At 43.8% G+C, this 26,130-nt stretch overlaps 1 protein-coding gene across 3 annotated transcripts in view; it reads left to right on the top strand.

Annotated features, from left to right (window-relative positions):
* Positions 1-771: 771 nt before the first annotated feature.
* CHST3 (carbohydrate sulfotransferase 3) overlaps positions 772-26,130 on the top strand; it is a 154,808-nt gene continuing 129,449 nt past the window's right edge. Inside the window, exons 1-2 of one of the 3 annotated variants that reach the window (XM_040320481.1) lie at positions 772-1,625; positions 1,764-2,239. The gene's annotated coding sequence lies outside the window, so the exon portion shown is untranslated. Of the gene's footprint in view, positions 2,240-26,130 lie in introns of all 3 variants that reach the window. The other 2 variants (XM_040320479.1, XM_040320478.1) reach the window with 2 other exon arrangements.

Genomic DNA, 26,130 nt, shown 5'->3' with positions numbered 1-26,130 from the left:
TAAACAAAAATAAACATTTATAAAAAATAAATAAAAAAAGAGGGGGTTGCCACATGGGGCCCTGGGGACCTCTGAGCCCTTTAATAATAATTATATATATATATATATATATATAAAACTTTTTTTTTTAATAAAAAATAAATAAAAAAGGGGGGGGGGGGGTTGCCGTCTGGCCCCCTAAAAAAAAGGGGGTTGCCATCCGGGGCCCCCTATTGGGAGGGGCCCATGGGCTTGAGCCCAGTCAAGCCCAATGGTAAGTCCGGCCCTGCTGATGGGCACCGGTGAGGCTGTACTGATGGGCACCGGTGACGCTGTACTGATGGGCACCGGTGAGGCTGTACTGATGGGCACCGGTGAGGCTGCACTGATGGACGAAATCTCAAACCCATCAGACCTTTCTGAATATGATGGAGGACCGGAGCTGACACTTGTTTATAAACAGAAGGATATTTTCGATATTTGTATATAAATAATGTGTAACACAAATATCCGACCATCATTGCTCTTCTCTGACCATCCAATCCTCCCGGACAGTCCTTCCCCATAATCCCGGGACGGATAGACGCCATTGTCCGCAGGCAGCCCGTACTGTCCCGGGGCTGTAAGGACAGGAGAGAACACATCAGTGCCGGGCAGACCCGCGGAGCGGACATGGTGCTGCAGAGACAAAGCCAACAGAAGGCTCGTTGTTCCCCGGGCTCCCTGGAGAAGAGGAGGGGGGTGTGGAGGATGGGGGGGACAGGCGGGGAAGGGGGTCTAGGCTCCTCCCCGATCACACTGATGATGTACTCCAGGCTGAACACTCAGCAAGTTCTCCGCACAACTTCATACACGGGGAGGTGAGGGGCTGCACTGGGGACAGCAGTTCAAAGGCGACAAGCAAGGCTTTGAAGTGGAGGTGTCTGATGAAAAGCCCCCCTGTGCCCCGGAAACCCCCTCCCTGCACAGCACTCCACCGTGTACAGGACCTCTGCCTGGCATCTGGATTCCTCCTCTCCCAGGGAAGGGGCTTCGGAGGGTTTAGCAGCAGCTGCTGACATGCTGTGGCCAGGAGGGAGGACTGAGGACCACTGAGGAGGTCCAGGGACTGGCTAAGGACAAGTTAAAAGAGGAGATCCAGAGACTGAATGACTGAGAACCATAAGGAGGTCCAGGGACTGGATGACCGAGAACCATAAGGAGGTCCAGGGACTGGATGACCGAGAACCATAAGGAGGTCCAGGGACTGGATGACCGAGAACCATAAGGAGGTCCTGGGACTGGATGACCGAGAACCATAAGGAGGTCCTGGGACTGGATGACCGAGAACCATAAGGAGGTCCTGGGACTGGATGACCGAGAACCATAAGGAGGTCCTGGGACTGGATGACCGAGAACCATAAGGAGGTCCAGGGACTGGATGACCGAGAACCATAAGGAGGTCCAGGGACATTAATGACTGAGAACCATAAGGAGGTCCAGGGACTGGATGACTGAGAACCATAAGGAGGTCCAGGGACTGGATGACTGAGAACCATAAGGAGGTCCAGGGACTGGATGACCGTGAACCATAAGGAGGTCCAGGGACTGGATGACTGAGAACCATAAGGAGGTCCAGGGACTGGATGACCGAGAACCATAAGGAGGTCCAGGGACTGGATGACCGTGAGTCAGTAAGCAGGTCCAGGGACTGGATGACTATGAACCATAAGGAGGTCCAGGGACTGGATGACTAAGAACCATAAGGAGGTCCAGGGACATTAATGACCGAGAACCATAAGGAGGTCCAGGGACATTAATGACTGAGAACCAGGGACTGGAAGCTACCTATCCACACTGAGGAGTTCCAGGTACTGGACAACTAGGAGCCAGCGAGAAGATTCAGGGACTGGAAAACTAAGAACTAAATAAAAGATCCAGGGACTGGATGACTGAGAACTTGTGAAGAAGTCTAGAGACTGGATGACTAAGGACCAATAAGGTGATCCAGTGACTTGATGGCTGAGGACCAGTGAGAAGATCCAGGGACGTTTAAGGGACTGGCTGACAGAGAGCCAGTCAGGAGGTACAAGGACTGGATGTTGCCTGTCCACAGTTAGGAGGTCTAGGGACTGGATGATTAAACTCCAGGGATTGGATAACTAAGGACCAGTGAGCAGGTCCAGGGACTGGATGCTGCCCATCCACAGTGAGAAGGATCCAGGGACTGGATGCTGCCCATCCACAGCTAGGTCCAGGGACTGGATGCCGCCTGTGCACAGTGAGTACACGTTTCACTTCTAGCAGGAAGGGGCGAGCTCGGCTGCCTCCCATCACAACTTCACACGCTGCTTCCTCCCTGTAATTTGTTCCCAATTGTACTCTAATCCCAGACAGGAGACGTATAGCTGCCACGAGCCAGAAATCCATGCCCTCCCTTAGGGGCCACTCCTGGAGGGGAAATCTCTATAGAGTAGACTAACATCTCATCTCAAGCTTTACATGCTAGTGTCATTTCAATAGGCATCTTTTATTAATGATCCTGCAATGAAGGTTCAGATATGGGGTGGCACCTTTCTCCCAGTTGTACCCCTGGGTTGCCACTTTGTCCCATTTCCTTGGTGGAGACTACAGGCAGTCGCCCTGGCACATTGCAGAGGCATGGTCCATCATGTCACTGTGGGGAAGCCGGTCCAGAGCCAAGGCTAGAGCAAGTGCATGTTGATAGGAAGTGGCTGAAGTAGGCTGGAGGAGATCAGCAGCACTGACATGCAAAAACAAATAAAAGTTAATATATTTTTATATATTTTATAGTTTTATTGTAGGGCCCCTATTTACAGAACACGTTTCTGCAAGTGTCAGCCTCCCAGCTGGCTGTGCCAGGTGATAGATGGGCATTAGATGTGACATGGTGCTGGTCTGACAGCTACTCAAGCCTGCCATCCATTGCCACCGGCAGCTTGCTACATGTGACTCCATTACACGTGTGAAAGTCCTGCGTGGCTGGCAACCCCTGGGACCAGCCATGAGAGATCTGTTACGGTGTATCCTATACACACAATACTCAGAGATGGAATTTGGGCAATTCCTGCTGGATACGTGGAACTTTGGCATTGCGGCTCAATAAATTCCATTTACAAAGCTGAGCCGGATTGAAAATCATTGCATCCTATCAGATACAGCCAATGCTTGGTAGTGCCACTGTATTCAGGCAGCCGCGGGCGGCGAGGGTGCTGAAAGCATAAGCTGGCAGTGGAGATTTCTCCATCATTGCTGCTCAACATAGATGGGGGATACAGATTGAATTGGGTGTTTAGGTTCACCCCTAGCTGCTTAACGTGGATGGGGGAAACAGATTGCATTGGGTGTTTAGGTTCACCCCTAGCTGCTTAACGTGGATGGGGGATACAGATTGCATTGGGTGTTTAGGTTCACCCCTATCTGCATAACATGGAATGAGAATACAGATTGAATTGGGTGTTTAGGTTCACCCCTAGCTGCTTAACATGGATGGAGAATACAGATTAAATTGGGTGTTTAGGTTCCCCCCCCCCCTAGCTGCATAACATGGATGGGGGATACAGATTGAATTGAGTGTTTAGGTTCACCCCTAGCTGCTTAACATGGATGGGGGATACAGATAGAATTGGGTGTTTAGGTTCACCCCTAGCTGCTTAACATGGAAGAAGAATACAGATTGAATTGGGTGTTTAGGTTCACCCCTAGCTGCTTAACATGGATGGGGGATACAGATTGAATTGAGTGTTTAGGTTCACCCCTAGCTGCATAACATGGATGGAGAATACAGATTGAATTGGGTGTTTAGGTTCACCCCTAGCTGCTTAACATGGATGGGGGATACAGATTGAATTGAGTGTTTAGGTTCACCCCTAGCTGCATAACATGGATGGAGAATACAGATTGAATTGGGTGTTTAGGTTCACCCCTAGCTGCTTACCGTGGATGGGGGATACAGATTGAATCCGGTGTTTAGGTTCACCCCTAGCTGCTTAACATGGAAGGAGAATACAGATTGAATTGGGTGTTTAGGTTCACCCCCAAACTACATTGCTCTGGTAAATCCAGGGCTCCATTCAAACCAACGCGACTTGTCATGCAACTTTATTTTTTTTTTTGTATAAATCTTTTTATTTATTTTCCTCAACAAACAAACAGACAAAACAGAAAACAAAACATTATACACATTGAACCTAAAATATATTAATACAACTTTGAAGTCGCAGCCATTCTTTTCAATGGTACCCATTCTGATCACTGTGACTTGAAGTCGCAGTGATTTTGAAAAGGTTGCCGCACTACTTGGGTGCGACTTGTGATGCGACTTGGATCCATTTAGGCTCAGTTCACACTACTGCGACCTGAAAGTTGTGAAACTTGGCGTACTACTTTAATGCGACTTGATGCAACTTTGAAGCGACACTGCAGGGAATGGCTTTGTAATGTCGGATCCAAATCACATCAATATAGATGAGGCTCTGACTTGGAGGCGACTTCCATTAGGGTCTTTATGTCCATACATTGCTTTAGGTCTTATCTTTCCACTAGAAAGTTCATGATGCCTAACCTGCAGCTGGAAACATAGTGACATTGTGCTGTACACTGACTCTGTCCCCCGAAGCATTAATGTGTCATTGTGGAATGTCTCCTCTAATGGCTGATCAGGAGTGATGACAGATGTCACTTAGCTCTTAAAGGGTCAGCCCACCCCAAACTGATATTTCACTTTCTGTAAGATGCTGGAGTTTAATTGGTTACGGTCAGCCTATGATCTGCTAGTTCTCAACTCTTGCTACCTCCTTATACAGGATTTCAGTGCCTTTTCTTTAACTTATATATTCTGCCCATTGCTATAACAAAAAGTGAAAACACCCGTGATGCTCCATCGCAGTTTTTCCCATAGGAAAACTGCCAAAAAACGCCGGGCAAAAAGAGAGCTGGTTCACTTTTTTTGTCCGGCGTTTTTTCGTCAGTTTTCCCGTCGGAAAAACTGAGAATCCCGAGGGGAAAGCCGAGAACCTGCTCGGTCAGTCTTTCCCCATACACACGGCCGGTTTTCCTGACAGGAAAACTGCGATGGAGCTTTGGTCGGAAATCCCGGCCGTGTGTATGCTCCATCGCAGTTTTTCCCATAGGAAAACTGCCATAAAACGCTGGACAAAAGTCTGCCGGTTTTTCTGACGGGAAAAAAGAGAGCTGGTTCTCTTTTTTTGTCCGGCGTTTTTTCGGCAGTTTTCCCGTCGGAAAAACTGAGAATCTCGAGGGGAAAGCCGAGAACCTGGTCGATCAGTCTTTCCCATTACACACGGCCGGTTTTCCCGACAGGAAAACTGCGATGGAGCTTTGGTCGGAAATCCCGGCCGTGTGTATGCTCCATCGCAGTTTTTCCCATAGGAAAACTGCCAAAAAACGCCGGGCAAAAGTCTGCCGGTTTTCCCGGCGGGAAAAAAATAGAGCTGGTTCTCTTTTTTTGTCCGGCGTTTTTTCGGGAGTTTTCCCATCGGAAAAACTGAGAATCCCGAGGGGAACACCGAGAACCAGCTCGGTCAGACTTTCCCCATACACACAGCCGGTTTCCCCGACAGAAAAACTGCGATGGACCTTTGGTCGGAAATCCCGGCCGTGTGTATGTTCCATCGCAGTTTTTCCCATAGGAAAACTGCCATAAAACGCCGGGCAAAAGTCCGCCGGTTTTCCCGGCGGGAAAAAAGAGAGCTGGTTCTCTTTTTTTGTCTGGCGTTTTTTCATTCGAAAAAACTGCAAGGAGCATACACACGGCCGGGATTCCCGGCCAAAAGCTCTCCTTGCAGTTTTCCCGTCGGGAAAACCAGCCGTGTGTATGAGGCATAAGACTTCAAATTGGGTGTGTGAGTCTTGTCATTAACAGGAGAGAGGCATATGGAAAATCCACAGTACATGCGGCGCTCCTAGGAGAAGTGCAAAGTCTCTTAGTCCATTGGGACTTTCATCTGTTTCTGTAGACAATTATCAGGGTAGAGGAATGGATGAGGAAACTGGATGGAACAGGAGAAGGGACAGAGACTGGAACCTCTGCAGCTCCCACAGAAGATCTGGGTAGGATCACCTCAATGTAGAAGAAAACAAACAGCAGGGTGCTGAGGTCAGTATCAAATAAAAAAAATATATAATAAAATTAGCAGCACACTTACATTGAAGTTTGCATAAAACAGCATGGATAGGGAACACCTGAGACCAAGCAGCTGTGATCAGTGTGAGGCTGTAGGCATCACTGAGCAAACAGAGCCCGGGGGTGACAGGGAGCCAGCCAGCTCAAAGTATTGATATTACTGGATGCATGCGTTTCCAGGGACTTTGCCATCTATACCCTCTTTTTCAAATGCCTGCTTTTGAAAAAGAGGGCAAAGTCTCTGGAAATGCATCATGCACACCCCCTCTCCTGACATCCACCAGACATTTTGATAGATGTCATCCCTGTGTGCAGCCTAGAACGCCGCCATACTTTGAGATGGCTGGCTCCCTGTCATCCCTGGTCTCTGTTTGCTCAGTGATGCCTACAGCCTCACACTGATCACAGCTGCTTGGTCTCAGGTGTTCCCTATCCATGTTGTTTTTATGCTAACTTCAATATAAGTTTGCTGCTTATTTTAATAAAGTGTTTTTTTTTTTTGGTACTGACCTCAGCGCCCTGCTGCTCATTTTTTTCTACATTGAGAGAAATATGGAGACTGCCATCAATGACATTCTCCTAAAAATGCTATCCATAAATTCCCCCATCCAAGTAAACTGCATGGATAGGTGAAACTCCCACTCCTGACTATTGTATTGTGACAGCCAGCACCCACCGCCATCGGAATTCTCCACTGGATCTGATTGGCTGCCAGGGCAAGTTTTTTTTACACCCTAGGCGAAACCTAATTTTGCCCCCCCCCCCCATTGACTCCACCCCTGACTCCACTCCCTTTGCCCTGTCCTTTATACCCCACCTTTTGAAATAAAGTGCCCATCCAATGCAGCCTCACCAGCACCCATCAATGCAGCCTCACCAGCACCCATCAATGAAGCCTCACCAGCGCCCATCAAATGCAGCTTTACCAGCGTCCATTAATGAATGTTTGCTTGCTTCTATTCATTTGGGAGTGGGGAACAGACACAGTCCTTCCTCACCCATGCGCCTCTAACACTATGTGCGAACGGATTGGCGACTGCCTGCTGCTGCTGAGACTTAGTTGCTTGCTGCAGAGAGAAGAGAGTAGAAACATCAGTGGCCGGGCACCCTAGGCAGCAGTGTGCCCTAGGCGGCTGCCTAGTTTGCCTAGTGGTAGCACCGGCCCTGTTGGCTGCAGTCACTGTTCAGCCACCCTTTTTCTGCCCAGCTACTTTGATTTCTTAGTCAATGTTTGTGGAGCTGAGTGGGGTTGTCAGGGTCACTCACAACTCGAATTAAGACCAAGTGAAAGAGATCACTTGAAATATGAGTCGTGTCCCAAAATACGAGCCGCTTATAGCCGGTTATTGGGTGACTCAGCACTGACTGTTTAGAATTTAGTTATTGCAGTCTCTTCCTAGTTCTTGCAATGCTGTTTTTTTTTTTTTTACAATAAGGTTTAGATTCACTTGCAGTAGGGGGTGGCAAAAATAAGTGGCTGAGCTGTGATTTTACCCCACCCCCCCTTTATTAAGCAGCATAGGCATGTACATTATTATTATTACAGGTACTTATGTAGCGCCGTCAATTCAGACAGCACTTTACATGTATATTGTACATGTACATGCCCCTTAAGCTGCATAGGCGTGTAGGCATGTACCATCCCCTATAACAGTGATGGCGAACCTTGGCACTCCAGATGTTTTGGAACTACATTTCCCATGATGCTCATGTACTCTGCAGTGTAGATTAGCATCATGGGAAATGTAGTTCCAAAACATCTGGAGTGCCAAGGATCGCCATCACTGCCCTATAAGCTGCTTTGCTTCGTGGCCACTGCAAAAATAGTGCCGCCTGTCAGGTTCAGTGGGCAGTACTGCTACCAAACTTGACCCATTCAGGTGAACGGGGCTGTGCTACTGTCCTGCAACAGTGAGTATTACATGATGTTACAAATTAAAGCGGATCTTTCCTGCATCTGAGCACCACAAACCAAAAACTCTATTTAATTTGTTTTTAATATTCAAAACAAACTCACCCATCCATCCATCCATCCATGTCTCCATGCTTTATTTTGTTGAGAAATAACTTATTTCTGCCAGTGGCCGAAATTGAGTAATGGAAAGTGATTTATGTAGCATTTACTTCCTGGAATCCATCTGCCCTTAACTCAAGCATGCATGCAGGAGGGTGTTCTTAGCTGAGAAAGCCCCTCCTCCCCCCTACCCTCCTGGAGACTCTTGGGGTATTTGACATCCTTTGCCTAGGCAAGAAACCAGGAAGAAAGACCCCATACACACTATACAACCTTTGTTGTCTGATTTCCTTCAGATTTACCAAAACCATGCAATGCAAGAGCCTGCTTAAAGTGGAGGTTCACCCTAAAAAAAAATTCTAACAATAGATTGAGAAGACTGATTACACTTCGGGTATGCTGGGGTTTTTTTTTTTTTTTTGTACATACCTCGTTATTGCCGTTTCATCCCTCGGCTTCCGGGTATGATTCTTGCTGGACTGGGCGTTTCTAGTTGATTGACGTTCCTCCGACCGGCGCATACTGCGCGTCACGACTTTCCAACAGAAGCCGGACATCATTGCGCAGGCGCCGTATAGAGTCTGCTCTATACGGCGCCTGCGCAGCGACGTTCGGCTTCTTTCGGAAAGTCGTGACGCGCAGTATGCGCCGGTCGGAGGAACGTCAATCAACTAGAAACGCCCAGTCCAGCAAGAATCATACCCGGAAGCCGAGGGATGAAACGGCGATAACGAGGTATGTACGAAAAAAAAAAAAAAAACAGCATACCCGAAGTGTAATCAGTCTTCTCAATGTATTGTTAGAAACATTTTTTAGGGTGAACCTCCACTTGAATTGCATACAAATTTAAACTCTTAAAGCGGAGGTCCGCATAAAAAAAAAAAATATTAAAAGCCAGCAGCAACAAATACTGCAGCTGTTGACTTTTAATAAATGGACACTTACCTGTCCAGGGTGCCCGCGATGTCGGCAGCTGAAGCCGAGCAATCGCTCGTCTCTCGGCTGCCCCCGCCACCAGCCTCGGTGAGGAAATCAGGAAGTGAAGCGCTGCGGCTTCACTTCTCGGTTCCTTACTGCACACGTGCGGCGCACTGGTCACACTGGGACCAGTGTATTTCCCCGAAGACAGCAGGGGCAGGGGCAGGATGGGGCGTGACTCCCGTGGGAGTCTAGGCTTTGAAGTGGGTGCAAATACCTGTATTACACAGGTATCTGCACCCCCCTCCCCCCTGAAAGGTGCCAAATGTGACACCGGAGGGGGGGGGAGGGTTCCGAAAAGGGGAGGTTCACTTTTTGTGTGGCCCTCCGCTTTTAAGTTTGAGAATAAAACCGTATTTATCGGGGGATATTGCACGCTCCGGCGTATAGCGCGCACCCCTAAAGTGGACCCGCATTCCTGTAAAAAAATAATTTTAGTACTTACAGTTTTGGTGTCTTGCGCGGCGTCCATCAGCGGTCTCGTCAGGTCCGGCGTCCGTCTGCGGCTTCGGTGGTGTCCTCCTCATCGGGTCCGGCGTCTTTCTGCGGTGTCCTCCCCGCTCGATCCCCGCTGAGTTTGAACCACTGCGCCGGCATATACCGAGAGCAGTACACTCGGGTATAGTCGGGCAGGCTCGGCTCCTCTCGCGCTCACGTCCTGTGCGTCCTGTGCGTCCAGGACGTGACCGCGAGAGGAGCCGAGCCTGCCCGACTATACCCGAGTGTACTGCGCTCGGTTTTTTCCCGGCGCAGTGGTTCAAACTCGGAGTGGGAAGCGGGTATCGGCGTATATCGCGCACCTACGATTTTGCCCTTATTTTCTGGGCAAAAAAGTGCGCGTATACGTCGATAAATACGGTATATGGTTTTGGTAAATCTGAAGGAAAAAATCTCCAGAAAATTGTATAGTGTGTATCCAGCTTAACTGAAGAAATATGTGAAATACAGTTTAAAACAAGTAAATATGATATATTTTCCTATCAATTTACTAATGTTAACAGCATCAGGACTAAAAATAGTCAATGTTGTTTGGGAAAGTGAAGTTCTACTGTACATTTCTGGCTGGTAGAACCAGAAAGGCACTGGTAAGGGCAAATGATTTGTGTGTAGCATTTACTTCATGGAATCCATCTGCCCTTAGATCAGTCATGCATGCAGGAGAATGTGCTTAGGTGAGAAAGTCTCTCCTCCCCTCCTGAAGACTCCTGGAATATATGAAATAATTTGCCTAGGCATGAAACAGGAAATAACTGAAGAAATAGATAGGAAAGTATATCATATTTACTTTTTTTTATTTTATTTTTTTATTTCCTAATCCTAGCACCATAAGGATTAAAAATAGTCAATGTTGATTGGGAAAATGAAGTTCTACTTGAGAGTAAAAAGAGGCAGTGAGGTGGTAACAAATCACCTCCCAACTGCCTGTCAAACGCCCTCTGAAAAGTGATCCACCACTGATAGCTTTTCAGAGTGGCGACAAGGGCTGCCATATGTGTAAAGGAACCCATAGAATTAATTTTTTTTGCTTAGTATTTGTGCATTGTGATTTCTGGATCGCTGTGCGGTATGTGCGAGTAGTTAAATGGTTACGTTGTATCAGAGCCAGGCTGTAGCTATAAGAATAAAGGTTGCAGATTAGCGGGACGTGGCTCTGCATGTTTTACACGTCTCATTTAATTAAAGGGAATGTTACTGAGTAATGGTTTATTCTTCAACCCATACCACTGATACTCTACATCCTGTCCTTTGTCCTTCCTCACAGGAGACAGCAGCTTCCATCCATCTAGTGCAGTCCATCATAACTGTACTTCTTATCATTAGACAGTCATATTGCCATGACTCATAAGCCATCTTGCATAATTTATCCAAGTATCATAGCAGTCATTTGGGAAGTTTATACAGCATTTTAGAGCCTGTCTCAATAATGGAAATGGGGGGGGGGGGGGGGGATAATTGCGGAGTAATTGACTCCACACGCTAAGCTAAGAAGAGATCTTCTCAATGTACCACGGAGCAGTCTGGGCATGAATGGAGCTCAGGGGCTCGAGGATGTTTGTTGAGCATTAAAGCCCTATGTGAACTCTTTGCATTCACTTCAAACATGCCAAAAGGAAAAAAACAACTTCAAAGCAACAAGAAGCAAAGTCGTGATGGCTTATGGTTCCTTTGTGAGCGCATCCGTGTGTCTGCAAGATTCACGGAAGAGCAGAAGCTCAACTGAAATAACCCAAGACTGCTGTTTGTAACCACAGAAAACATATATTATTGCACAGCATGTGTTAAGTTGCTATGAAAGTTAATGTCATTAAACAAATGGCAGATAAATGCTCTAATAACTGCTGTGATGATGTGAAAAACATCTAGAAAGTGAAATATGAAACAGAGTGTGTTAGATTGAGCAGATAAAAACATCTTTTAATGAAGCAGAAGAATAACATTGCACTTAACAATAAAGTAGGTGGAGTCTGATGAAGGGGCATGGGTCCTGAAACTTGTTAGTGGAGGATCTCTGTTTACCCAGGGTACAAGGTCAGTCCTCTGTAGCGATACTTAGGGAACATTCTTGTATATGGTTCCTGCAGTTTTCATTCGAGATCAGCCTTTCTCAACCTTTTTTTTACCATGGAGGAACCCTTAAACCCTTTCGGGCTCAAGGAACCCCTGCTAATAATTACTTTGGCCCAGATTCTCAAAGGAGATACAACGGCGTATCTCCAGATACGCCGTCGTATCTCTGAGTCTGAGCCGTCGTATCCATGCGCCTGATTTTTAGAATCAGTTACGCAAAGATTTGTATTAGATCCGACCGGCGTAAGTCTCTTACACCGTCGGATCATAACTGCATATTTACGCTGGCCGCTAGGGGCGTGTACGCTGATTTACTCCTAGAAATATGTAAATCAGCTAGATACGCGAATTCAAGAATGTACGCCCGGCCGACGCAGTACAGATACTCCGTTTACGTTAGGCTTTTCCCGGCGTAAAGCTACCCATGCTATATGAGGCGTACATGCGGCGTACCAATGTTAAGTATGGACGTCGTTCCCGCGTCGAATTTTGAAAATTTTACGTTGTTTGCGTAAGTCGTCTGTGAATGGGGCTGGACGTAATTTACGTTCACGATGAAACCAATACATCCTTGCGGCGTACTTTGGAGCAATGCACACTGGGATATGTCCACGACGGCGCATGCGCCGTTCGTAAAAAACGTCATTTACGTGGGGTCACATAACATTTACATAACACACGCCCACATCTTCCACATTTGAATTAGGCAGGCTTACGCCTAATAAAAGTAAGTGAAAAATATAAATAAATAGTTAAAGAAGATGTACATTGCTAATTTATCAGATTTTGATGAAGAATGGGTTTTTGGGATTAATTTATCAAAGAAACTAAGAATGTTGGCTGATAATAATCAGTAGACACCCAACCAAATAAAAAAAAAAGGATTTCTTTTATTTTGAAAATTGGATATTTGAAGTGGATTTACATTAGGTAAATCCACTTCCTCGACTTGTTCATTCCCTGTCTTAATGGGATAGGCGGTACACTTTGGTGGGGGTGGGTCAGCCACGACCGTGACCTTTAACCTCTGGGAACCCACCTTCTGACCTTTGACCTCTGGGGGAGGTCCCTGTTCCAATTTCTCAGTCCTAGTCTTGTTCTTAAAGGGAAAACCCTAACCCTAAACCCTAACCCTAAACACTATCCCTACCCCTAAACCCAAACCCTAAACCCTAACCCTAAACACTAACACTAACCCTAAACCCTAAACCCTAACCCTAAACCCTAACCCTAAACACTAACACTAACCCTAAACCCAAACCCTAAACCCTAACCCTAAACACTAACACTAACCCTAAACCCTAACCCTAAACCCTAAACCCTAAACACTAACACTAACCCTAAACCCTAAACCCTAACCCTAAACCCTAACCCTAACCCTAAACCCTAAACACTAACCCTAACCCTAAACCCTAAACCCTAACCCTAAACACTAACACTAACCCTAAACCCTAACCCTAACCCTAAACCCTAAACACTAACCCTAAACCCTAACCCTAACCTTTACATTTTTCACTAAGCTCTTATTACATAGTACAATTTTTCTGCTATTCTGTAAATTCTTTGCTAGGTGCACAACACACAGTGTTGGTATTTACAGCTTGACAGTTCCACGTTAGCACCTGTCTGTCCATTACGAGTGGAAAAAAAAGCTAATTTTCTATATTTGCCTATGAAGCAATCTTTAGGCTGTTTAAACAGAGTCTGCATTTTCTTATATGCCACATGATATCCTAAATCTGTAATAGCTGGTTGTTTTTTTTTTTTTGGCTGATTTTCTATAGATCTCTAGCCAATGTACTGCCGCAGCCTGTACAGCTTATTTATAGTACTGGCAGATTTACTTAAACTTTCATTAGATTTAGAAGATAAAGGGTTACACAGATTTAGCACATCGGCAGCTCTCCAATGTGGAATCACACTGTGTATCTATCTTGGCAATGTAACACATAGGTGTGAGATAACACCGTCCTATGTGTGCTAATATTCATTATCACTTGGCTGTGATGGATAGGGTGACGTCTTTACAGCTGGAAGTAATTCAGCAATGTATTTCAAAATTCAATATATAGAGGTGCATCAAGTCTTCAGGTGCTCTTCCAACTGAGGCCTCATGCACACAATGCGTGTAGCCCCTGTGCATGCGATCCTGGCGTTTGGAGTGGGTTATCCAGCCCTACTACTGGCAGCCTGTACAAATCTATGAGAGGCTGAAAGCTGCTGCAGCCGGACGGTGCACCGAGTGGTACTTACATTTTGGGGAGTATGCGTCCAGTGACAAATCCCTGCAATGCAAGTAGTCTTCATCCACAGAGGATTGCTTTTCAGAGGACGGTAAAGTAGCAGTTGCCAGATTAAGAGGCAATACTTTTTTTGACAGCTGAATTGGTATTTTGTGTATAGATAGTGTAATATTTAAACCCTATGCACCGGCAGCTCCCGGCCCCTTAGGGGGTTTATGACACTGGGAGTCAGGGCGGGGCTTAAGATCACGTGACCGCAGTGATTGGTTGTCACGGCAGTCACGTTATCCGAAAACGTCCGATCCCAAGCAGCGGTCGGGAGCTTTCGGTTAGGTGCCGTTAAGGATTCATGTACACGGGACGTTTTTACAACCTCTCCTGAAAGATTTAACTTGACAGATAGTAACCAATGTTTTAAATATCAGTTTTGCCGCATTTACATTCCGCGTTTAGCAGCAGCAGTGTACATGAGGCCTAACTATGCCAGAAGCGTGCAGCACGCTCGCTCTCGGCACAGCACCAGTGACAGCAATTAAAGGATCACTAAAGTTAAAAATAGTTTTTTTTTTAAAATAACAAACATGTTATACTTACCTCCACTGTGCAGCTCGTTTTGCACAGATTGGCCCCGAACCTGGTCTTCTGGGGTCCCTCGGCGGCTGTCTCGGCTTCCCCCCTGCAAGGATTCAAAACCTTCATGCGAGCGAGTGTTGAGTTCTTGCGGGCGCGCTCCCGTGATACAGCCGGCGGCCATATCACTCGGGCCCAGCCAATGGCTGCGCTGCTTTCAATCAACCAGTGAATAAGCCGGGAAGACGGCCTGAGAAGCTTGCGCATTCACGGCACGGGACTTTCGGGCAGGTAAGTAAAGGGGGGGAGGGTTCGGGGGGCCTCTAATCCGCAGATGTTTTTTCACCTTAATGCATAGAATGCATTAAGGTGAATTTTTTTTCCCTTTACAACCCCTTTAATGCAAATATGCAGCCTCTTAGCACCAAGCATCAGGTGCCGAGAGGCCACATATTTGCGTGTGGACAGCGCCAAGGGGTTAATGCAGTAAATAATGTATAAATGTAGTAATTTCCATTTGGGATTAATACAGTACTCTGAATCTGTATCTGGTATGTAAGTGCGATTGAGCCTCACTTGCTTTGGTCGCATTTGTCCGATAATGGCAGGGGTTATCATTTTTGACACGAAGCAAAGCATCACAACCATGCCATGTATGGCTGCTTGCTGTCTTATAGCTGGACAATTGGCGGGTGGTTAAAAAACGGTTCAGTGGCTTGTTTTTACCCCCTCCGACTGCCTGTGTGAATGTGAAATGAGGATCCCTGTGCACCTATGGTGAGAGAGTGACAACATAAACAGAAGGGGGGGGGGGGGGTGTCGAGCAGAATGAAGAAGCATGAAGGATAAAATAGATGAGTGTTTTTCTAGCTGAGGGGTTCCTTGGGATATGAACATTGCCCCAAGGGGGGAAAAGTCCGGGAAACAAATGATTTTGTAATGATGCTTTTAACACTTAATTTGTAAACCTAAATATTTGCATTCATTGATACATTCCATGAAACTGGATACATACAGCTTGTCAGTAATTTGATGAATGAAGCAGAAAAAGGCATGAGACGCGGGGAGTAGGGTTGCTTGATATAATGCATTTGTATACATGGAAGTGGGTGGCACTGGATTGTGTGTAAAGCCATTCATTATGCAGCCTGGGGTGGTACATGAACTTGCACTGCCTGTTTAATCCCTGAACATTTGATTGGTATTCTCCTGATGATTGCAGGAGCGAGCACTGTATAGCAATGATTACCTATTCTTTCTTCAGTATTGGAGGAATGCCTACTGGAGCTTCTTCTTCTTCTTCTTCTTCTTCTTCTTCTTCTTCTTCTTCTTCTTCTTCTTCTTCTTCTTCTTCTTCTTCTTCTTCTTCTTCTTCTTCTTCTTCTTCTTCTTCTTCTTCTTCTTCTTCTTCTTCTTCTTCTTCTTCTTCTTCTTCTTCTTCTTCTTCTTCTTCTTCTTCTTCTTCTTCTTCCAATGGGAGCCATGCCTGGTGGAGTTTGTAGTTCAAGCAGCTTGGTAGGTAGGCTTGATGTGACTTTGATCAGTTTTAAAGGAGAACTATGGGATTAAAAAAAGCAAACAAACATACATACTCACCGTTAAGGCTGCAGCATCAATCCAATCCTCTGAGGGATCACATGACTGCTGATTGCTCGGTTCTTGGTCTTCACTGAGCAGAGAAAGGACAGTGTGACTATCAGTCCTCGGCTCTCTGCTCAGCTCCTCCAGGGCTCACTTGAGTGCCAGGCTGGGGAGGGGGTCGGAGCGGCCGTCTCAGGCTCTCGGTGGCGCAATGAGAGGCGGAGGCAGCTGCTGGTCAGGCACAGGAGTGGCCCATAAGAGAAGTATGGCCAAACAAGCTTTGGCCATACTTCTTTAATGAGAAACTGGCCACCAGTTAACAGCATATATTAGGGTTGTGAAAAAAGACATGTCCACCAGTATTTTAGGTGATCATGTCTTAAAGATATTAGGCTCAATTCCTAAAGCTTTAGCACAAGGCTAAGGCAGGCCATAGATGATGTGCTTTTCTTTCCTGCAACTATGGGTTGCAGGAAAGAAAATCACTAAATTTCCCCATCAATGCAGTAAGTGTTGATGGGGGACTTCCTCCCGCAAAGCTTTTGTGTTCTCCTGGGTGGGGGCAGCAAGGAGCCGTCCCTGCCGGGAGAACACACAGTGATCATTGCTAGCAGCTATAGCCACTGGCAATAATCACATACTAGAAATCCGACATGCTGGTTGTACCCAAGTCAATTGATGGATCAACTTGGGTACAATCAGTCTGCCCATACATAGATCGAATCTTGCCCAGCCTTTGCCGAACATGCCAAGATTCGAACCATCTATGACCGGTTTAAGGATCTTTATTTTAGTCACATGACTACAATTTACAAATCTTGTTGAGGTAAGCTTAAAAATATCTCCAATTGTAAAAAAGGGGATACTGTATGTACACTGAGGGCTTAGCTGGGTAAATTAAGCCTATTGTAGGCTATTATTGGATGGGTAAAAAATATATAGGGGAAAATTGGGGGAAAGGGAAGGCAAGTTAACCACTAATATATATGTGATCAGTATAGATACCTATAATTGATCATATACCCTGTTAGGTTTTGTTGCTGTAACCAATATGCATAGATATGAAAAAAGGAAAATGGGGGAAGGGAATAGCCAAAAAAGGGGTTACATTTAGCAACAAGTGATGACCTAAACAAAGGTATGATATAAATTATTTTATTCCAGTATCAAAAATAGTATAAAAAGTGCAGATATTATAGAAAACATTTAATCATTTAAAAGAAATTAGATTGCCATGCACATAAATAACGGACAAAACTCACATGTTACAAAACATAGACACAGCACTAGTCCGGACGTGATTGATTCAGCCACAGTTTATTTGCACACCATCCAATTGGATTCATAAATTTAAATGTCAACAAAATATAAGGGGGGGGGGGGGAGAAGTTTAAGAAAATCAAGTGATATTACTTGATATCCCCTCCTTTAACAGAGCCAATGGGTGCTTTCACTTGTGGCTGGACCCAGTGTGTGAGAGAGGGGGGAGGGAAGAGAAGGAGCAGTAATGATTTGGCTAAGGGATATCCTGAGTTGCCTTATCTTGATAATAAGAGTAGAGGCCGTGTGTATACACTAGTTAAGCCATGTTGTTAGTTGTTAGTCCTAGTTGTCATAAAGCGGAAGGACGAGTAAGCTGGAAGTAAATCAAGCAGTTCTATATGGAGTTCGTTAGTGTTATTCATTGGACAGTCCCTGTTAGAGGTTCCAGTTGAATCAGTTAAACTCCTCTATTTGGTAATGGATCTAGTTCATCAATTTTGTTTGCCTTGGCCATGCAATAACAGTTCTATTGCAAGTGGCTGGGAAAGAAATGCTTTTACCCAGGTGTGGTTTAGACAAACAAGGTGGAAATGGCACTGGAAATGATGATGGTTATGCGAGATGCCAAGATTTATTGATATTCAGTAACGATGGTAAGTAATGGAGTTAATACGTTACCGACATTTTGCTGGTTGTCACTCTTATACTTGCCGGTTCGCTACTAGAGTAGCTATTCATAGTAGAGAAACGTAAATAATCCACAGTAGTGATGAATTTGTCAGGCAGATGAGTGAAGAAATGACAAAGTATTTCACGCAGGGTGATGACGTCAACGCGTTTCACCATGCTTAGTGGCGTAGCTTCATCTCGGACCCTGCGCAGTCACGTGACCCCCCCCCCCCCGTGAGTGAGACGGACAGGAGTCAGTGAAGGAGCCACAGATTGCGGGAGTTATAATTAGCTACTCTAGTAGCGAACCGGCAAGTATAAGAGTGACAACCAGCAAAATGTCGGTAACGTATTAACTCCATTACTTACCATTGTTACTGATTATAAACCTAATCTTGGCATCTCGCATAACCATCATCATTTCCAGTGCCATTTCCACCATGTTTGTCTAAACCATACCTGGGTAAAAGCATTTCTTTACCAGCCACTTGAGATAGAACTGTTATTGCATGGCTAAGGCAAACAAAATCGATGAACTAGATCCATTACCAAATAGAGGATATTAACTGATTCAACGGGAACCTCTAACAGGGACTGTCCAATGAATAACACTAACGAACTCCATATAGAACTGCTTGATTTACTTCCAGCTTACTCTTCCACTTTATGACAACTAGGACTAACAACTAACAACATGGCTTAACTAGTGTATACACACGGCCTCTACTCTTATTATCAAGATAAGGCAACTCAGGATATCCCTTAGCCAAATCATTACTGCTCCTTCTCTTCCCTCCCCCCTCTCTCACACACTGGGTCCAGCCACAAGTGAAAGCACCCATTGGCTCTGTTAAAGGAGGGGATATCAAGTAATATCACTTGATTTTTTTAAACTTCTCCCCCCCCCCCCCCTTATATTTTGTTGACATTTAAATTTATGAATACAATTGGATGGTGTGCATATAAACTGCGGCTGAATGAATCACGTCCGGACTAGTGCTATGTCTATGTTTTGTAACATGGGAGTCTTGTCCGTTATCTATGTTCATGGCAATCTAATTATTTTTAAATGATTTAATTTTTTCTATAATATCTGCACTTTTTATACTATTTTTGATACTGGAATAAAATGTATTTGTATCATACCTTTGTTTAGATAATCACTTGTTGCTAAAAGTAACCCCATTTTTTTTTTAGCCTTCTTTTGGCTATTCCCTTCCCCCATTTCCCTTTTTTCATATCTTTTATTAGATGGGCACCAATGGTAAGTGCCAAACAAAAAGGTCACAGGCCAACAAATTGGTAAGCGCCATCCGAATTTGGCCAGGGACTCCCTGTTATCTGTAGTTACGCTTCTGTATTCAACTGTTGTTTTTAGTCTAGAAAGCATGACAATTGTCACATCTTGTATAGAACCACCTGTTCCTTTAGTTCACCATGTGATAAAATTTGTCTTAAAAATACAATGATCTGCATTGAATTTCCAGAAATGACAGCCGAAGATTTAGGTCTTTGTATTTCTGATGAGAACAGAAGACAGAAAGCTGCGTTGACAGTTATCATTTACAAAAGAATACTAAGAACATCGCCCTGAGCACAGAATTCATCTTGACAAATGTCCCTGCTCTAATCTAAGGGGTAGATGGTAATCAAATCTATTTTCTGTGAAGTCTGGAGAAAAATAAATGAATGTAATTTTACCTCCTTATAAGGCTGCAGACCTGCGGTTTTTATCAGCACATTTTGCCGGTCGTTTGTCATTGCCATACAGAATTTCCTCTTACTATCTAGAATACCAGGAAATACAGCCTTTCTTTGGTTTAGACAATCTGGAAATTCCGATTGTCGGTGTGGAACTCCGACAGAGAAAAAAACATGCATGCTCAGAATCAAGTCAACGCATACTCGGAAGCATTGAATTAAATTTTTCTCGGCTCGTCATAGTGTTTTACGTCACCGCGTTTTGGACGATCGGAATTTGGTCTGACAGTGTGTATGCAAGACAGTTTGAACGGAATTCCAACAGAAAATTCCATTGGATTTTATCCCATCCGAAATTCTGATTGTGTGTACAGAGCATTACAGTCAGTTCACACCTGACATGCAGTCCATGTTTCTGTGAGATTCAATGCGGTGCAATTTTTAGCCCATTAATTTGAATGGGCTGAAATCCCACTGATCGCATCAAAAGTAATGTATGCACTACTTTTTAAAAATGCAGTGCGCCAGATTGCATTGTACTGCGGCACCATGCGATCCGCTGCAGGTAAACGCATGCATTTGTGATCTTTGTTTGGGGTGTCGTTAGGAATACATTGACACCTGCAGCAGACCACACACCCAGTGAATTTTGAATGCAGTGCAGGAAATGTGCAAAGAACAGGGGTTTTCCGAACTGCGTTCTGGTGTACACGAGCCCTAAAAGTAAGTGTAAACCCTAAGGTTTTTCTCCCATGGGCAGCAAAAGCTCAGTAAAAACAAGTGGTCGATTTCCGATTTTACCACACCGCAGTCACCTACCTAAAAAAAAACATGGTAGTCACTCCTGTCTGTTAACATTGCCACGGTTGTGATGTTTTGCAGTGTGGTCAATAAAACTTAGCATGTCACGTGTGGCAGACAGTGCCAAATGCACCCATTGAAGTTGTTTCCCTTTTAGGCTCACCTCATTCATAATAAATGTGCAAAGGCTGTACTGGACCACTAAGCTAGCTGCAGACTATTGTATGTCTTTGTGGTCAGCCTGAGGGTTTTAGTTGAACGGAACAGGGGGTGGATAGTGAGACAAGCCTAGTATGGTGACCTTATTCACCTTATTTGCCTCTGATCCTTTCTTTATAGTCTCAAGACTCTTTTCTCTAGTGATGGGCTCAAAAATGTCTGTGGGAAATCTCTAAACCAAGTCACAAAATCTGTAAGAAGACAGGACCTGGAAGTACACAATTGAGGAATTTTACAAAATTGTAGAGTGGAGTTCTAATGTACCAAGCTTAGAAATATATGGTTTATTTATGTGACCTCTCAGTGTATAGAGAAGAGAGGGTCTTGTTTGCACTTCAGTAAAAGTTAAATAGTCTCGAAGTAAAGTAGGAAACTGATTATAAAAAACCTTATGTTCCATACCAGTGGGGTCTATAAAGATTGCTCATGATTCCAAAAAGTCAGGCTACTTGAACAGTCCCTGCCACTGAATGGAGCCAGCTAAATTTGGCCAAAATACGAGGAGAGTATGACCAGATTAAGACAGCATGCACCCAGACATAAAAAGGGGTGGTCTGTTTAATGCAGACATGCTACAGGTTCAGGTGCTGAGGTTAGTGAGTATAGTGGTGAGATCATAAGTCTCTTTTGGGTGGGTGGGGTTGGAGGATCTATCTTTATTGCCTAAAAGTTAAGTTCACCTTTTCTAGAAAATAGCCCATGCAGTCAAGGGGGCCCAGTATTTGGTAAACAAACTTCGAAAAATGTTCATTCATTTTATGGCCATAGTTGGAGGCCCTTTGGGCCTCACTGGAAGACTATCTGAAAACTCCCAGTTAGCAATCCTAACGTCCTGCCTTTTTGCTAAGATTTGGAAGTCTAGCCAAAAAACTCCCAGTGAACAATTTTAACGTCTTGCTTGCTGCTAGGATGTAAAAAACTGCTAGGAGTGGACATTCAATGTTTTTTACATCCTAGCAGCAAGCAAGACGTTGAAATTGTTCACTGGGAGTTTTTTGGCTAGACTTCCAAATGGCCTACAGGTATAATAAACAAAAAAGATTGAACATTTTACAAAGCTGCCCAGTTTTTAAATATCTACATGGACCCCTTGACTGCATAGGCTATTTTTTGGAAAAGGTGAACTTAGCTTTTAATGGCAGTAGAGAAATGTTGGGGATGGTGCCATCTGGCCGGGCTGTGTAAATCTCAGGACTACCTAAACAGAATTACTAATACTCGGCAGATAAAGTAGGTCCAATGTACATATTTCTGCAGTTTTTTTGGCCAATATATAAAGATCTGACTTTCAGGTAGTCAAATATACTTGAGGTAAATAAAAACTATTAAGCTATTTGGTGCCAGAAAACTAAACCATACTGAAGAGAATGAACACTAGTTATGCTAGAAAATTGGACTTTAAACGGCACATGGATATTTCATGTAAAAAATCTAAGGGTTTTATTGTAGAAATATATAAAAAACAATACAGTCAAAAGCTGTTTATAAAATAATTATCAATACATGGCCAAAATAGTGCTCTATTATCACTTCCAACAACTACAATTACTATAGTAAACTCAAAGGAGTAAAATACACATCCAATAAATAGTGATAATTGAACAGTATACATGTGGAGTAGATAGCCTTAAAATGGGTCCATATACAGAAGAATTGTCTTGCTCTGCTCTACATGTTTCGCGTATCACTACGCTTCTTCAGGAGCATGATAGTAAACAGGTTGTGTTGAATAGTGTAACACAGACCAAGATACCAAGGCACTGGCAGTTTATCTAGATTAGATAGCCAGTCACGATTGTAGGGATCATAGTAATAAACAGCTACGTGGTAAACAAAGCACAGTTTACTCAAGAGAAGTCAAACCCATGAAGAATTTACACATATGAAGAAAGCTGTGTTCATCCTGTCCACTTAGTATCTAATCTTTGGCTAGGCATCAAGTATCTTAATTTTTTGACACACTCGCCCATATAGTATGTAAAAATGTGGACATCTGGAGATAAGAATGACTGCAGCAACAGTCTAGGAGATCCGATGGCTGCACATTGCCCTTTCAGTATGGAAACACAAGTCAAAGAGCTGAATAATTGTCTGTGAATGAAGGCGTACATTCGGTCACAAGCTGTTTTAGACACCTATTGCTTGTGTTACATCCTGCTAGTCTTTACACGGTATTCACATACAGCTTGTGTTTAAAAGCACTCTGCGTAACAAGGAAAAAACAGTTTAAAGCTATTAAGTTACTTTTTCATGTCAAAAAGAATGAAGTTTTTATGTCTCGAGTTTCCAGATGCGAGGAGAACTGTTTCCTTTCTCACATCAGATTTCACATCCCAGATGTAGATGATTTCCTCCTTTACATATTCATTCACTACAGATCCAAGCAGTGTTTTTGGGTAGTAAAGCGGTAATGTTAACTTCAGCCATCTCCAGGCTATGATTTGCAATGCCAAGAGTGATGTACTACGGATGTTGTTGGCAGCACGAAACTCTGGCAATGGAGCTGCAGTACATCTCTGAAACATCTGAATCTGAAGTATGTAGGCCAAGTTATGCTGAAAATTAGCCATACTTAATTACATATTAATAACACACCCAAAGCAATTTATTTAAGGTAATTTTCTACGACTCTGAGCGGTATGTTGTAGATTGCTTTGTGTTGTTTCATAATTGCTCCATTAAACAGCGAAGAAGTGACTGTCATAGCATTACACTCCATTGTTTGTTCTGTATGCAAAAGACATAATCAAGCTTTAAAACAAATTTCCAATATGACATGTTCCCATATCTGAGCCAAATATGTGTATGGGGAACAATAGACTGGCTGAGGCTTGTGCCTTTTAATCAGTTACAACAAACATTTCAAGCTGATTTTTCGTATTGTTTTAATAAATATAAAACCATATGAATACAAAAAAAAAAGTCAGTTTTGTTAAGTATTGTATTTTGTATTGAATTTTTGGGTGACATATTGAAAGGGGTAAGCAAAATTAGACAAAAGACACCAATAAATCAAAACTGTATATACAGGGTCATTGAATGCATTTTTTATGTCATGTGGTGTATCTGGATTTTGCAAAAGCATTTGACGCAGTTCCCCATAAATGTTTACTGTACACAATAAGGCCCGTTCGCATGGACCATAGGGTGAGTACATGGATTGAAAACTGGCTACAGGGGCGAGTTCAGAGGGTGGTGATAAATGGGGAGTATTCGGAATGGTTAGGGGTGGGTAGTGGGGTCCCACAGGGTTCTGTGCTGGGACCAATCCTGTTTAATTTGTTCATAAACGTCCTGGAGGTTTAAACAGTTCAATCTCTATTTGCAGACAATACTAAGCTAAGCAGGGTAATAACTTCTCCACAGGATGTGGAAACCTTGCAAGAAAATCTGAACAAATTAATGGGGTGGGCAACTACATGGAAAATGAGATTTATTGTAGTTAAATATTGCATTTGGGTGGTAAAAATATGAATGTAATCATTCTGTAGTTACAAAATATTGGGATAGTAAAACAGGGCAACACTGATTCACATCTTAATAAAACAGGTTCATTGATAAATACAGTATATACCAGATCAAAAGGAAGTAAAGAGAAGTTCATTATTATGGTTTACATGGAAAATTAAGGGTATGAAAAAAAAAACATGGTGACCATTTACAGTGAAAATAGAGTTTCTTTCTCCTTAAGATTCTGCTCATGATTCTCATGATTCCAAACCGCTAGATATGAATGGGGCCTTAGAACTGGTTCACACCCGTGCCAGTAGTGTAACGAACAGTGAGCTCCAAGGAGCGGATTACAGTGCATCATACTGTTTGTTGTCTTCCTCTAATTTTGTTGAAATGTTACGAAGTGACATTTCGTTCGCTTCTATTAATCAAAGTACATTGTGCGTCACAACACACTGCACAGAAAAAAAATTGCATTGCAAATCGCCTTGTCTATGTTGTGCGCTGCATTTTGGTGTGTGAAACTGACCCTTTGAGACTGGCAAAATACCACTGGTAGATCTGTCCATTTTGATATACAGTGCCTTGCGAAAGTATTCGGCCCCCTTGAACTTTGCGACCTTTTGCCACATTTCAGGCTTCAAACATAAAGATATAAAACTGTAATTTTTTTTGAAGAATCAACAACAAGTGGGACACAATCGTGAAGTGGAACCAAATTTTTTTGGATATTTCAAACTTTTTTAACAAATAAAAAACTGAGAAATTGGGCGTGCAAAATTATTCAGCCCCCTTAAGTTAATATTTTGTAGCGCCACTTTTTGCTGCTATTACAGCTGTAAGTCGATTGGGGTATGTCTCTATCAGTTTTGCACATCAAGAGACTGAGATTTTTGCCCATTCCTCCTTGCAAAACAGCTCAAGCTCAGTGAGGTTGGATGGAGAGTGTTTGTGAACAGCAGTTTTCAGTTCTTTCCACAGATTCTCGATTGGATTCAGGTCTGGACTTTGACTTGGCCATTCTAACACCTGTATATGTTTATTTGTGAACCATTCCATTGTAGATTTTGCTTTATGTTTTGGATCATTGTCTTGTTGGAAGACAAATCTCCGTCCCAGTCTCAGGTCTTTTGCAGACTCCATCAGGTTTTCTTCCAGAATGGTCCTGTATTTGGCTCCATCCATCTTCCCATTAATTGTAACCATCTTCCCTGTCCCTGCTGAAGAAAAGCAGGCCCAAACCATGATGCTGCCACCACCATGTTTCACAGTGGGGATGGTGTGTTCAGGGTGATAAGCTGTGTTGCTTTTACGCCAAACATATTGCCAAAAAGTTGGATTTTGGTTTCATCTGACCAGAGCACCTTCTTCCACATGTTTGGTGTGTCTCCCAGGTGGCTTGTGACAAACTTTAAATGACACTTGTTATGGATATCTTTAAGAAATGGCTTTCTTCTTGCCACTCTTCCATAAAGGCCAGATTTGTGCAGTATACGACTCATTGTTGTCCTATGGACAGAGTCTCCCACCTCAGCTGTAGATCTCTGCAGTTCATCCAGAGTGATCATGGGCCTCTTGGCTGCATCTCTGATCAGTCTTCTCCTTGTATGAGCTGAAAGTTTAGAGGGACGGCCAGGTCTTCGTAGATTTGTAGTGGTCTGATACTCCTTCCATTTCAATATTATCGCTTGCACAGTGCTCCTTGAGATGTTTAAATCTTGGGAAATCTTTTTGTATCCAAATCCGGCTTTAAACTTCTTCACAACGGTATCTCGGACCTGCCTGGTGTGTTCCTTGTTCTTCATGATGCTCTCTGCGCTTTAAACGGACCTCTGAGACTATCACAGTGCAGGTGCATTTATACGGAGACTTGATTACACACAGGTGGATTCTATTTATCATCATTAGTCATTTAGGTCAACATTGGATCATTCAGAGATGCTCAC

This window comes from Rana temporaria, chromosome 8 (assembly GCF_905171775.1).
Source record: "Rana temporaria chromosome 8, aRanTem1.1, whole genome shotgun sequence".
Lineage (NCBI taxonomy): Eukaryota > Metazoa > Chordata > Amphibia > Anura > Ranidae > Rana > Rana temporaria.
Note: the sequence above shows the minus strand (reverse complement) of the source record. Positions and strands in the feature narration are given on the sequence as shown.